This window comes from Punica granatum, chromosome 3, assembly GCF_007655135.1.
Source record: "Punica granatum isolate Tunisia-2019 chromosome 3, ASM765513v2, whole genome shotgun sequence".
In the NCBI taxonomy this organism is placed as follows: Eukaryota; Viridiplantae; Streptophyta; class Magnoliopsida; order Myrtales; family Lythraceae; genus Punica; species Punica granatum.
In genome coordinates, this window is record NC_045129.1 from 18,015,075 (window position 1) to 18,029,078 (window position 14,004).

Consider the following 14,004-nt stretch of genomic DNA (forward strand, 5'->3'; position numbering starts at 1 on the left):
GTCTTTTATCTTAGCCTGGATGATACATTGAGGTCACTAGTAGATGCTGCAGCAGGAGGTGCACTGATGGGTAAGAATTATGATGAAGCAAGTGCTTTGATAGAAGAGATGGCCTCCAGTGCACATAATTGGTAGAATGAGAGAAGCAAATCAAGAGTGGCATCAGTCAATGACATGGACACTATTGCTAATTTGACAACCCAGATTTCAGCTCTCACTACCCAGGTAAGTAAACTCACCTCAACCTATTCTTTTAATACTAATCAGGTTGCTTTTTGTGAGTTGTATCCAGGACCACATTCGACTCTTGAATGCATGTCTGGAAATCCCTCAGCTTCACCCAATGGAGAGCAAGTGAACTTTGTCAACAACTTCCAATGGGATAATCAAGGACCTTATTCGAACACTTACAATCCAGGGTGGCGTAATCATCCTAATTTCTCATGGAGGAATGAGAATAATGCACTTAAACCGCCACCTGGATTCCAGAAGCAGGGCCCTGCTCGGAATGCTCCACCTCAGCAAAGTCAGTCGAGAATGGAAGAACTCATGTTGAGTTATATGCAAAAGACTAACACCATGCTACAGAATCAACAAGCCACTATATGAAACCTAGAGGGTCAGATTAGTCAGATTTCTCAACAATTGAGTAATAGGCCATCAGGATCTTTACCCAGCAACACTGAAGAAAACCCCAAGGGTGTCAATGCTATAATGCTGAGGAGTGGTAAGGAATTGGACACAGTCAATAGAAAAGCTCAAATTGAGGAGGAGAGTCCAGAGAAAGACAAAGGTAAGCAAAAGGTGGAGGAACTAAGGCAGAAGTCACTAGGGGTGAAACCGTATGTTCCTCTTGTCCCTTTTCCAGGAAGATTGAAGCAACAGCAGCTGGACGCCCAATTTGCTAAATTCCTGGATGTCTTTAAAAAGTTGCAAATCAACATTCCATTTGCAGAAGCACTCCAGCATATGCCTTCATATGCTAGATTCATGAAGGATTTACTCACTAAAAAGAGGAAGTTTGATGAGAGTGAGCCTGTGATGCTTACAGGGGAGTGTTCTATGATTCTCCAAAAGGACTTGCCTAACTTACCACGCAAACAAAGAGATCAGGGGAGTTTCACTGTTCCTTGCCCTATAGGAGTTTTCATTTTGAGAAAGTTCTTATTGATTCATGTGCAAGTATAAATTTAATGCCTCTGTCTATTTTCAGGAAACTTGGACTTGGAGAATGCAAGGAAACTCATATTACCTTGCAACTTGCTGACGGGAGTATCAAATATCCAAAGGGCATTGTCGAAAATGTCCTGGTGAAGGTAGACAAATTCATATTTCCTGGAGATGGAGGAGGACAGAGAGGTGCCCATGATCCTTGGCAGACCGTTCCTTGCGACGGGTAAAGTATTAATAGATGTGGAACAAGGTAAGCTCACTTTAAGAGTTATGGATGAACAAATAACTTTTAATGTTTATGATGCCATAAAAAAATTTGACGATGGAAAATCCTGTTACACCATTGATATTATTGATGAGCTTATTTCTGAGTTTGTGGAGGAGAAAGCAAGTGTGGATACAATGGAATCAGTCCTTAGGGATTTGGATGATTGGAGTGATGATGATGAGCCTGAGGAAGAATATGTGGAGAAGGTGTCAGAAATCAAGGCTTGCTACTATGAGGAGTTGGGCACTAGTGCGACAAAACCAGTGCCATCTTTGACACAGTTCTCGGCGCTAGAACTTAAACCCTTGCCTAACAATTTAAAATATGCCTATCTTGGAATAGATGATACTTTGCCAATAATTATCTCTTCTTCTTTGACAGGTGATCAGGAGCAGCAGCTCCTAAGCGTGCTAAGAGAGCACAAGGAGGCAATAGGATGGACTATTGCAGATATCAAAGGGATCAACCCTCTGATTTGCACTCACAGGATAATGTTGAAAGCTGAGTGCAAACCCACAGTGCAACCACAGAGACGACTTAACCCAACTCTCAAAGATGTAGTGAAGAAAGAAGTGCTTAAATTGTTGGATACATGTATTATCTATCCTATCTCAGATAGTAAATGGGTTAGTCCTGTTCAAGTAGTGCCTAAAAAGGGTGGTATGACTGTGGTTAAAAATGAGGTCAATGAATTAATCCCGACTCGTACTGTGACTGGGTGGAGAGTTTGTATAGATTACAGGAAACTAAATGATGCTACCAGTAAAGGCCATTTCCCCCTCCCCTTCATTGACCAGATGCTAGAAAAACTTACAGGGCATGATTATTATTGTTTTCTAGATGGTTATTCTGGTTACAATCAAATTCATATAGCACCCGAGGACCAAGAGAAAACCACATTCACTTGTCCCTATGGCACTTTTGCCTTTAAGAGAATGCCCTTCGGTCTCTGTAATACACCTGCCACTTTCCAGAGGTGCATGATGTCTATATTTTCTGACATGTTAGATAATTTTATTGTAATATTTATGGATGATTTCTCTGTTTTTGGGAAGTCATTTGAATCTTGTTTGACAAATTTAGACTGTGTGCTTAAAAGATGTAAGGAGACTAATCTGCTTCTGAACTGGGAGAAATGTCATTTTATGGTAAGAGAGGGAATAGTCTTAGGTCACAAGATGTCAAAGAAAGGGATTAAAGTTGATCGAGCAAAAGTGGAGATAATAGAGAAGTTGCCACCACCCACTTCAGCAAAAGGAGTAAGGAGCTTCTTAGGACATGCTGGCTTCTACAAGAGATTTATCAAGGACTTTTCTAAAATCTGTAGACCTCTTTGTAATTTACTTGAAAAAGATTCTGCTTTTTTTTTTTTAATGACAGTTGTTTGCAGACATTCAATTTATTGAAGGAGAAACTCACTTCTGCACCAGTGATCGTTGCACCTAATTGGGAGCTTCTGTTTGAGCTGATGTGTGATGCCAGTGACTATGCTGTAGGAGCAATAGGGCAAAGGAGAGGTAAGGTATTTCATGCAATATACTATGCTAGTAGAACTTTAAATGAGGCCCAGAAGAACTATGCCACAACTGAAAAAGAGCTTTTAGCAGTCATATTTGCATGTGACAAGTTCCGGCCTTATCTGATAGGTTCTAAGATCATAGTATCCACAGACTATGCTGCCCTGAAATATTTGTTTGCTAAAGCTGATGCCAAACCTAGGCTAATTCGTTGGATTCTACTGCTACAAGAATTTGACCTGGAAATTAGAGATACAAAGGGAACTGAAAATGTAGTAGCTGATCATTTATCCCGTTTGGAATCTGATTGTTTAGATCCTCCCATTAATGAAAAGTTCCCTGATGAACAATTGCATGCAGTAGAAATCCAAGGATTACCCTGGTATGCTGATATAGTCAATTACATGGCCAGCAAAATCACACCATATGGTTTGTCATCTCAATAGAAAAAGAAATTTTTGCATGATGTGAAATACTATTTTTGGGACGAACCATATCTGTTTAAATGTTGTGCTGACCAAGTAATTAGACGCTGCATGCCTGAAACTGAACAACTTAGCATATTACAACACTGTCATTCCAAGGAAGCAGGAGGCCACTTTGGTGTGAAAAAAACTACAGCTAAGATCTTATCTTGTGGATTTTATTGGCCTAGAGTATTTCATGATTGCAGGAATTACATTATGTCATGTGCTCAATGCCAAAGAACTGGCAATATTTCTAAGAGACATGAATTACCACAAAACAACATTCTTGTAATTGAGCTTTTTGATGTGTGGGGAATAGATTTTATGGGTCCTTTTCCCTCTTCTTTTTCAAATAAATATATTCTTGTAGCTGTTGATTATATTTCAAAATGGGTAGAAGCAATTGCTCTACAAAGTAATGATGCCAGAGTTGTAATCAGATTTTTGAAAAGGAACATCTTTTCAAGATTTGGGGTACCTAGAGCCATTATAAGTGATGGGGGATCACATTTTTGCAATCGGTAGTTTGAAAAATTATTATCAAAATATGGAGTTACTCATAAAATTGCCACCCCTTATCATCCACAGACTTGTGGACAGGTTAAGGTGTCCAATAGGGAAATCAAGCGTATCTTAGAGAAAACAGTCAATGCATCTAGGAAAAATTGGTCTTTAAAACTAGATGATGCATTGTGGGCTTACAGGACAGCTTTCAAAACCCCCATAGGAATGTCCCCATACAAGATTGTCTATGGTAAATCATGTCACCTACCAATAGAGCTTGAGCACAAAGTATATTGGGTCATAAAATACCTTAACTTCGATTTACAAGCTGCAAGTGAAAAGAGATTGCTCCAGTTGAATCAGATGGCTGAGATGAGAGAGGAAGCATATGAAAATGCTAGGATATACAAGGAGCGAGCCAAGCGATGGCATGATAGGAACATCCTAAAGCGAGAGTTTTTGCCTAGTCAGAAAGTCCTATTATACAACTCTCGCATGAAGTTGTTCCCAAGTAAGTTAAAATCTCGATGGTGGACCATTTTTTTATTTCTAATATTTTTCCCTATGGTGCAGTTGAGCTAAAGTCAAAAGACGACCGCACTTTTAAAGTAAACGGTCATCTTCTCAAGCATTACTTTGAAGGGGAAAACATTGATGGTGTTGCCACTACGGTGGATCTAGCAAATTCGGTTGAAGAATTGGAAAAGTCGAACTAACGACTATAAACTAAGTGCTTCATGGGAGGCAGCCCATGTCTGAGAGCTAAAGTCCCTGTTGGCTCTCAATTCTTTTGCTTCATTTGTTTTATTTTGATTTGTTGCTGGTTTGTACTTTATCAAGCACCCACTCATTGGGTAGACTTGGGATATTTGCTATTTGACTGTTTTAGTTAAGATCAATTATCTGCAATTTTTGTTCTTTTTGTTTTTGAAGCCAGGGTGGATAACAACTGCTGACTCTCTCTATTGCTATACCGGTTGGAACTCCAATTGCTTCAGCTTAATTTTTCGAACCGGGGAAGTACTAGTATCTCTTTTTCTCTTATGTTCTTTATTTTTATTTTCGTTTTACTAGAGCTACATTAGGAACAGTGAGGACACTGTTTAATCTAAGTGTGGGGAAGGGAGATACTAAACAGATGGAGTATAAAATTGAGTATAGTGTTGATGTCTAAATTCTGTGATTTAATTTGTTACTCATGACATCTGATGCCTGTCGTTGTTGATAAATGGTTATACCTCCCTGTCACCTTGAACTATAATTGTCCTTAAGTTATTTGGCAATTGTTAGGCCAATTTTTTATTATTATTGAAATCTAGAGATTGTACGAAGAATACTGTTGATAGCATTTGTTCAGGAATTGGTTGAAAAAATTGACTCACTTAGGCGCCCTACTCACCACTGTTGTGATTTTTGTACTTAGTTAAAATTAATTAGTCAAATCTTTAGAAATCAAATTTACCTAGTTTTTAGCCCTAGAGTTTGAAGTTTAAGAGTCGGTCAAGTCCTTATGTGAAAAATAAACAGGTCTACTTCTAAGCAAAGTTAGTTAGTATATCCTCTTTTTAATGGTTCTAATAGCACTTTAACATTTAGTGAAAGAGGTAGAAGAAGCTTTGTACTTAGTGATTCCTATAAAAGAAGTCTGAAAAGTGTTAGTGAGCATTCAAAAAAAAAAAGAAAAAAAGCAAGCATAGCCTTTACTCCAATGACTCAAGAATTGAGTTATGAGTATCCTAACTTGAATGTTAGAGTGACGAAGAGTTCGTAGGGGTCCCTTTAAAACCCAGTCACTTAGGTGATGAGCTCGAGATGTGCCGACTCAATGAACTCACTATAACGAGAAGGGCGGAAAGGCACAAGTTCAAACAAAAATTGGACTTGAAAAAAAAAATTGCTTAAGAAACAGAATGGAAAAATTGAATGCAAAAACAAAAAAAAATGAATTAAGACTTGTAATAAAAAGGAAGAAAACCTAGGGACGAAGCAGATACCATATGCTTTCACTACCTTATTGACTTGCTTAGAGAGATAATTAGAGGGGTCATATGCCTGCTAACAGCTATGAAGTTTAAATGTGTATTTTTTCTTATGAGTATTTACTTTTGAAATAGAAATCTTAGGCTAAATGCTTGGATTAAAATTTTCTTTCTCTAGATTAGCTGGTTAATTTCAACTAAAGTACTCTGATCACATGTTTCCAGTTTGGTTTGAACAGTGGGCACCACAAAATAGCGAGTCATAAATTGTGAGATATCAGATGCTTGAATCAGTGAATATGAAAATTTGTACTCTCTATGATAGATTTCTTTCCTTGGTCTTATTTATTTTGCTTGAGGACGAGCAAAAGTTCAAGTGTGGGGAAGTTGATAAGGGCACATTATACTCATATTTTATTGTGCAATTCATGTTAAATTATTATTAATTTTATAGAAATTATAACAAGTTGATGCTTAATTATGTGTAATTTGATATTGTAGGTCTTTGAGGACTTAGATGGAATTACAAGCAATATTGAGGAGTTTTGCACAATTTGGAGCCATCCTATATTTTTCGGAAATCTTTTTTTGTTTTAGATATAAATACTCCTTATAACAAGATTAGGAAACCCTAGGGGGAGGAGCCATCTTTCACCATTCTTTTAACCTAGAGAGTTTTTGAAAAGAGTTTTGTTTGGAGCCGTCACCGAGATCAATTGATTTGAAGCGAAGAATTGTGGAAGCGACTATTCCTTGAAGGAATTATTGGGTTTTTGTTTTAGGATTCAATATCTTGAGTTTACTGCTGAATATGAATTTTATTGCGATGACTCCTTTGAATTATAATTGTGTTTTCAATTCCATGATGTTCTAAGCTTCTCTTGTGGGAATATGATGAAACCCTAGGTAGCTAATATGATGATTGTCGCCATGTTTTAAGATTAATAGATGTGTGGATGATTCATAATTGCAATTCCTATAATTTCTATTTTATTCTTAATTGGTTATAATTGTTAGAAACACTATTGATACGGGAGTTGATATAGGGATTGTTAGGAATTCTTGATTAGACTAACTAGTTAAATGCAGAAGCTGCGTTAATTAGTTTAATTAGAAATTATCCAGGGATTAATGCAATGTTTCTAGTTAGTTATTCGCTAAGACATTAGGGATAATTAATTTAGGGCATTAGACAATCATAGCACTGGAAGGTGTATGATTGTAATTTAGAGTCCACTATTAATTTGAGATGCGGGAGCTGATTGATTAATTAGGGGTTTAAGACTTTAATTTTAAAGGCTTGATAAACTCACTTGAATAACCATATAGCTATTAATCTATATAACATGATGGCAATCTGATTAGTGAAACTAGGGTGGATTCTGTTTTTCCCACTTTCAATTGATATATTTTCATACAATTCTCTTTCCGCTCTTTGTGACAATTTAGGTTGATTAGTAGTTAATTAGTTAATTCTCTCAATTTGATTGCCTAGATAATAATAGAATCTAATATAGGTTTAGTACTTCATTAATTCTCGTGGGATCGACACTCTATTCATCACTATATTACTTGATCAGACCTAGTGCACTTGTTGGTAAAATTCGCACTTATCTATATATATATTCACAGAGGATCAATGTGAAAGATTTCTAGATTAAGTGGCAGGCTCGATATTATACTTATAAAATGCTACAAAAAATATATAAAAAATTAAATTTCATTCGAAAGATATATAATTAATTATATAACATTATTAATAATCTTATTGGTTGGTGTAAAGATAACAAATCGACAAATATGAATTACTTAATATCATTGATGTATATTTATAATTTTTATTTTAATAAAACATAATTGATAATATAAAAATTATAAGTAATTAATTCAATTTTTTGTCAACATTAAGTCGATTTACCTTAAAAATTACCATTAATATAAGAAGTGAAGGTATAATTCTTTAATATTGCATATTACCAGATTATTGTATATTGGTTAGACTTTTGAAATAGTTAATCGAAACAAAAGAAGGAAAAAAAATTCCAATTTTGATGTTTAACTGAAAATAAACTGTATAAACATTTATTTTAAATATATTAGTAATTTAATATTGTTATTGTATTACAATATAATAAATGTTAAAATAATACAAAAAAAGCCTCAGCAGAAAGCAAGATTAAAATCATGATAATAAAAAGCAAAATGAGTGAACATTATTAATGAAAAATGAGAAAAAAATAAAATAATAAAAAATATCGTCTAATCTATACTATTATAATGGGTGAACGAAAAGAGTTGGTGTGGCTTTGCTTCTCCCAAAAATACCCTTAATTATATAGTATGACTAAATAAAACCCCTATACTATTGAAAGTTAATTAAAAGGGCCATTAAGTCAATTCTTATATTCATTAACTAACAACTATTTCACTTTCCCTATTTTCTCTCTCTCCCTTTCTCTTTCTCTCTCCTCTCTCCCATCTCTACCTTTTCCTTCAGCATGCCTTTCTTTAGTTAATTTAATGATTTAATATTAAAATCATAAAAACATTTGATAATCTATATTATTTTATATATACATTATAAAGGTATTGAATAAAATTATATTTTTTGAAAAAAATATTAAAATAGCAATGGGAAAAATTATGTTATATTGCACAAGTACGAGTCTTGATAGTGCGAGCACAAATCTTGTTGCTTATAATTCTAATTCTTTATAATAAAAAATTACCTCGAAAGTAATGAATAATTATTGCTAATCTTCTTTGGTGTGTAAATCACATGTAATTTCAATTTCTTCTCAATTCATTTGGGATAAGTACCAAAGAAATAAAAACATTTGAAACCTATCTTTTTTTTTTCTCTTTCAGAGCAAAATGTTTATTTTTGTATAAAAGGGATATAACATTTGTTAATATTTATATAAGGCCTTTCCAATAATTTGAATATTTTTATGTTTCAAAAGTTAGACCTAAAATTGGAAATTCTAAAAAATTAGAACAATTATTTATACAGATATAAAGAGCAAACTTACAGGATCGAAGAACAAAAGAGAAAGCAAATCGGCCGATGGTGGTTTGTCAAGGTAACCACTGCTCCTGACGAGCTCGTGGGCAATGGCGGTTGCCAGCCAACGGCCTCCATCGCTCAATTTCCTACTTCCTATGAAAATATTACCAAAAATTTGGAGAAAAAATTAGAGAGAAAATGACAAGAGACAACCAAATAATATCTTGAATATAGAGGAAAATTTATGATATCCTAAAAAAAAGAGTAAAATTTATGAAGAATAAAATGTAAAGGATTACTTGAGAACTATATATAAATATTATCTATTAAGTATGTATAAATATAAGGGAATAGACATCATATAAGGATGACATACCTTTTTGAAATATAAGAACATAACTATTGAGATTTTCAAAGCAACAACGTCAAATCTATTTTGAGACTTCTTAATGGACTAATATAAGAGAAAAGTTTTAGAGGGAGAATGAAGTTCAAATGAATTTTCATGTATATTTGAAAATTGAAAGGTATATATAGCACCAAGAAATGTAACTCTTTGAATAGTCACATCCCGTTAGCAATCATGTCCTTTCTTTAGAAAATCATACTAAACCAAAGTAGTTAATTGGCATATAGCCTAAGCAATGTTCGACGTTAAGGGTATATAGAGAGTAAAAACAAGAATATCATTATCAACAGAGGCCCTACCAAAATGACTTTCCAACCGATTTAACTATCTCAAAGATGCCGATCCATTCATATGTATACTCAGACAGATCCATTCATGCTCGTACGTTACTAATTCAGTTGTTCCATTTTGTGTTTTAATTTAATGTGTAAGCATATGAAGTTCTTTTTGACAATGTACGATGCAAAAGCCAATGTTCTTCACATTTGACAATGCATTTATCAATCTCGTCAAGAATTAATTGAAGTACACATTACTGTCCAACGGGTGCTTCTTTTGGCTGCACCATCAGAATTGAATATGGCAGCTGTAAAGATTAACAAGCAGCAGTAATTAATAGCAATCTTCCTATTTATTACCTTGATTTTCCTCCGAAGGGATCGCTGGCCAGTTGTACTCTAAGTCCTTTATTTAAGTTTCTGATGTGATAGTCTTTGCTCTCTTTTTTTTTAATAACAAATGAGGCTTACGCGATTACTATAATAAAATAAAAAATCTTAAATAGCTTGTCAGTATCACATTTTAGCTCACCAGTTTAGGACATGCCTATCAATAGCAATCCAGACTATGATTTGAGCATTGATATGGAAGAAGACTCTACAGAGTATCAAATTGCTATTCATTCTTAAGTTAGCAGAGATAGGCAGATAATTCAAGCACATGACAGAAGAACATACAAAATCATCCAGCAACATGCAGAGCAAACATGGAGCACAGACAGCATCTAAACTGGTGTTTTCAAAATACAACACTGACTGTGCTATTTTCTACTGGCTCTCGACCATTAAAAGATAGTCAATATTGGACCCCAAAAATCCTTTGCGGTGCCAAACAGATGAAAAGTGTCTTCAAACACATTTCACAGATCATCTGCTCTATACAGAGCAATTTTCTGTATACATACAACTTTTCAGTGGGAGTCCAAAAACACCGTTTCACCAGAGAAAAGTTAACGCCAGATGTCAGATGCAGTCACATCCAACAATTATACAGAGCATGAGCATTGCTTCAGATTGCTTCTCGGAAGTCACGTAGACACCTCGAATGACTCTCGAGCGGCATAACAAGCATACCCCTCAACGGAAAAGCATATCCGGAGATTGCTCTGACAGAACATCGGCAAACTAAGTTAGCCATGCATTGCCCCAAAAACTACAGCGGACAGACCCAATTGGGCAAATCAGACTGCAATATCCCTTTTAGTTTCCCGAGTGACCTCCGAATGGCAGAAAAGACTGTTTTCAACGGAAATTCATAACCGAAGGTCCGTTTTATGGAAATTTGACGCCGGATGGATGGCCAATTCAGTGCTACTTATCCCAAGGCTCGATGTGAAATCCTCAGACAGAATCTCACAACCCGTCTAGGCCCTCAAAACAATGCTTTTAGGGTCTCAGAGGCACTTTTTCAATCCTTTGGAGTTCGTTCTCAACAAACAGAGATCGCAGCGATCTCCGAATCATCCAAGCAACTTAGAAAATATTCTGAGAAATCCGACTTCGGACTCCTAGTACATCTCCGGCTTCACATTGGCAATACCGACTTAAGGGTCAATTATTCAGTCTCATTGACAATGCACGTCAAAATGACCCATTCAGAATGCAGACACAAGATGCGCATTAAAAAATGGCTAACTTTACTCTGATCACCTGAAACGAACAAAATCGGCTTCCGAGCCCAAAAACTACACGAACATTCTTTCGGGAAAAATGGGTGATTTCGAGCTCATTGGAACCATTTTCGCACGCACAATGACAATTTGACGTTCGTTTGAGCCACAAACCTCGAACATGCAATCAATCGAGACCCGAAATTCGTCCCAAATTTTCCTTGAGGCTCGTGGGACCCACGGGCTGCCCATGACCAGCCGTGACTTCCCTCCAATGCCGCCCATCTCCTTTGGCTTCTTCTCCATGCAAATTGTCTTCTCTTCCATGAAAATATCAAACCTACAATTTGAAGACAACACTCCATCCTCATTAATGCGTCCATCTCTTCTCCATTAATGCAATGGATCAAGATTGATCTTCATTTTCCCCTAAGCTAACCGCCCAAGCTTAAGCATGCAATCAATCAAGCTTTGTTTCACTTAATTGTCATTAATCTTTGCCTATATATTGCATTATTGTCATTAAGCTAATCACAACTCACCAGATGCCATCTCTCTTGCATTTCTCACTCTTCAAATCCTCTCAAACTCCTCAAGCAAACCGCATCTCTTCAGCAAGCAGAAACCAAGCAAAACACCAAAGACTTAAGTAGGAATCATGGTATTTACCATCCCGGCTTAAATCCAAACTTCACCAAACTTCATATCTCACATGTTTTTGACCCGCTCTATCCATTTCTGAGCTTAGATTTTAAAGCCTCCAACCCATCGGAACAGCTTAGTATAGAACCGAACAAAAAAACTACCCTTCTTGGGTCAAAACTTCCAACCCGGGTTTCAAGGCCTTCCGAGTTGGTTTGAGTTGTCAAAACCCATCAAACACTTCCCCACAAAACCCTAGGGTGTCAAGGAGTCGAGAAATCCAAGAAAAACCTGTTGGTTATAGCCCAGCACGAAGAAATAGCCCGACTGCCCAGTCGGGTTGAATTTTCTGACTGTTCTTGCAGTTTTCTTATAGATCGGGTCGATCCGAGACTCTTTTGGCAAAACGACCATTGCAGCCACTTTCGGGGGTCAATTAGGAGTCGGGAACCGTTGACCTTGCCTCAAAATTCCATCGGGAGACATCGTGGTGACGTCCGACCCGAAAACTGCCCAATCAGGTCTGTTTTCCAGACGTACTCTGTTTTCCGTGATCTTTGCAGGGCTATACGAGTCAACCCGATAAATCTGGGACCAAACGACCACCACCACCACCAAGGAGGGTCCCTTGGGTGTCTAGAACTGGCCTGAACACTCTAGAAATCCGGTCAAATCGAATCGAACCGGCCTGCTCTTTACCGGATGCGCAGTCGGGTCGAGACACTGCTAGTAGGGTCTGTCTGCGCCTATTCGGGTCTGTTCAAACCAAAACAGCCCAAACCCGACCCACCAACGGTCCAACCCAACTTTTTACAGTCCCATCCCGCATCTCGGACTAGGTATGACCATTCTCGACTTAGAGGAGTTAGGACTTTTACATTTTTGTTATGTTTATGGGGGTTATAAGGGGTTTTATGCATGTTTTACTTCCAAGTTTTAATTTTTATGCAATTTTAATGTTATATCATGCATGTTTATTATCGTTTAACGTGCTAGCATGTCGAAAAATGTTTAAATCGAAGACGAGGAAACCATATTGACCCGGAAAAGCCAAGATACTTCTCAGATTAACCTCTTGGAGAGGTAACCGAGGTGTATTCTTGACCTTTTTAGGTCAAGACCGGTTTCCTTGCCCTGATTTGATTTGTTTCCTGAATCTTTATATTTTCCCGCATCCATGGAGCTGGTATTGTTTTATCGATTTCATAAATAACGTGTTTGTGCATGTTTGTATGCTTAAATGCGTTTTTTAAACTCATGGCGATACCGGCTTTTGTTAATACGTGTCATTTACAGTGTTTAACGTTTGAGCAGGCGAGAAATAGTCGAAATCGGGTTAAAGAGACCGCTTGAAAACCGAAACGAGTCAAGGAAACCCACAGCTATTCCCAAGAGGAAAAAGCCGAGAGTTCTTTGACCTTATTCAGGTCAAGAACGGTCTCTTTACATCAATGAAATCCATTTTCTCGGATTTTGTGCAAATTGCAATTTCAATATTGTCACAAATACCGCATTAAAATGTCTTTAAAACATTGTTTTAAAGCAAAAATGCATGAATTCATGTATTGATGACTCTTTCGGGGCCATTTGGGTTCCGAGGGTATTTTGGTCATTTTGACCAAATTATCCTCAACCTTCCTGGACCCGTCCTAGTCGCTGTGTCATGAATTGTTTTCATTAAATTAAGCTTTTCAAGTACTCAGATTTCATTCAGTGGATCAATTCATGATTTGTCTGATTGTTTGTAATCCGCACATTTACTATATTCGGCATTTAATCTTAAGCTGTAATCCCACAAACGGGTTAATCGGGACTATCAGCACCCCATTTTGGCTCATCAAGTCAAACAATACATATCAGCAGTGATCCAGACTATGACTTGAGCAGGAATACAGAAAACGGCTCGACAGAACAAGAAATCACTATTCATCCTCAAGTCGGCAAAATTGAGCAGATGACATATACATACGACAGAAGGACTCTAGCGGTCACCATAATGGAACAGAATGACTAGAGAGCTCAACAACATCCAAAACCAACATTTTCAACATATCACATGGGCAGTCCTATTTTTCGATAGTTCGCTTGTCCTTCGGAAGATAGCCAATATTGGACTTAAAAAATCCACATCAATGCCAAACAGATGAAAA

The 14,004-nt window shown here is 36.7% G+C and overlaps 1 pseudogene; it reads left to right on the plus strand.

Annotated features, from left to right (window-relative positions):
• Positions 1-1,341: 1,341 nt before the first annotated feature.
• Positions 1,342-4,645, plus strand: LOC116200434 (annotated as a pseudogene).
• The last annotated feature ends 9,359 nt before the right edge of the window (positions 4,646-14,004 follow it).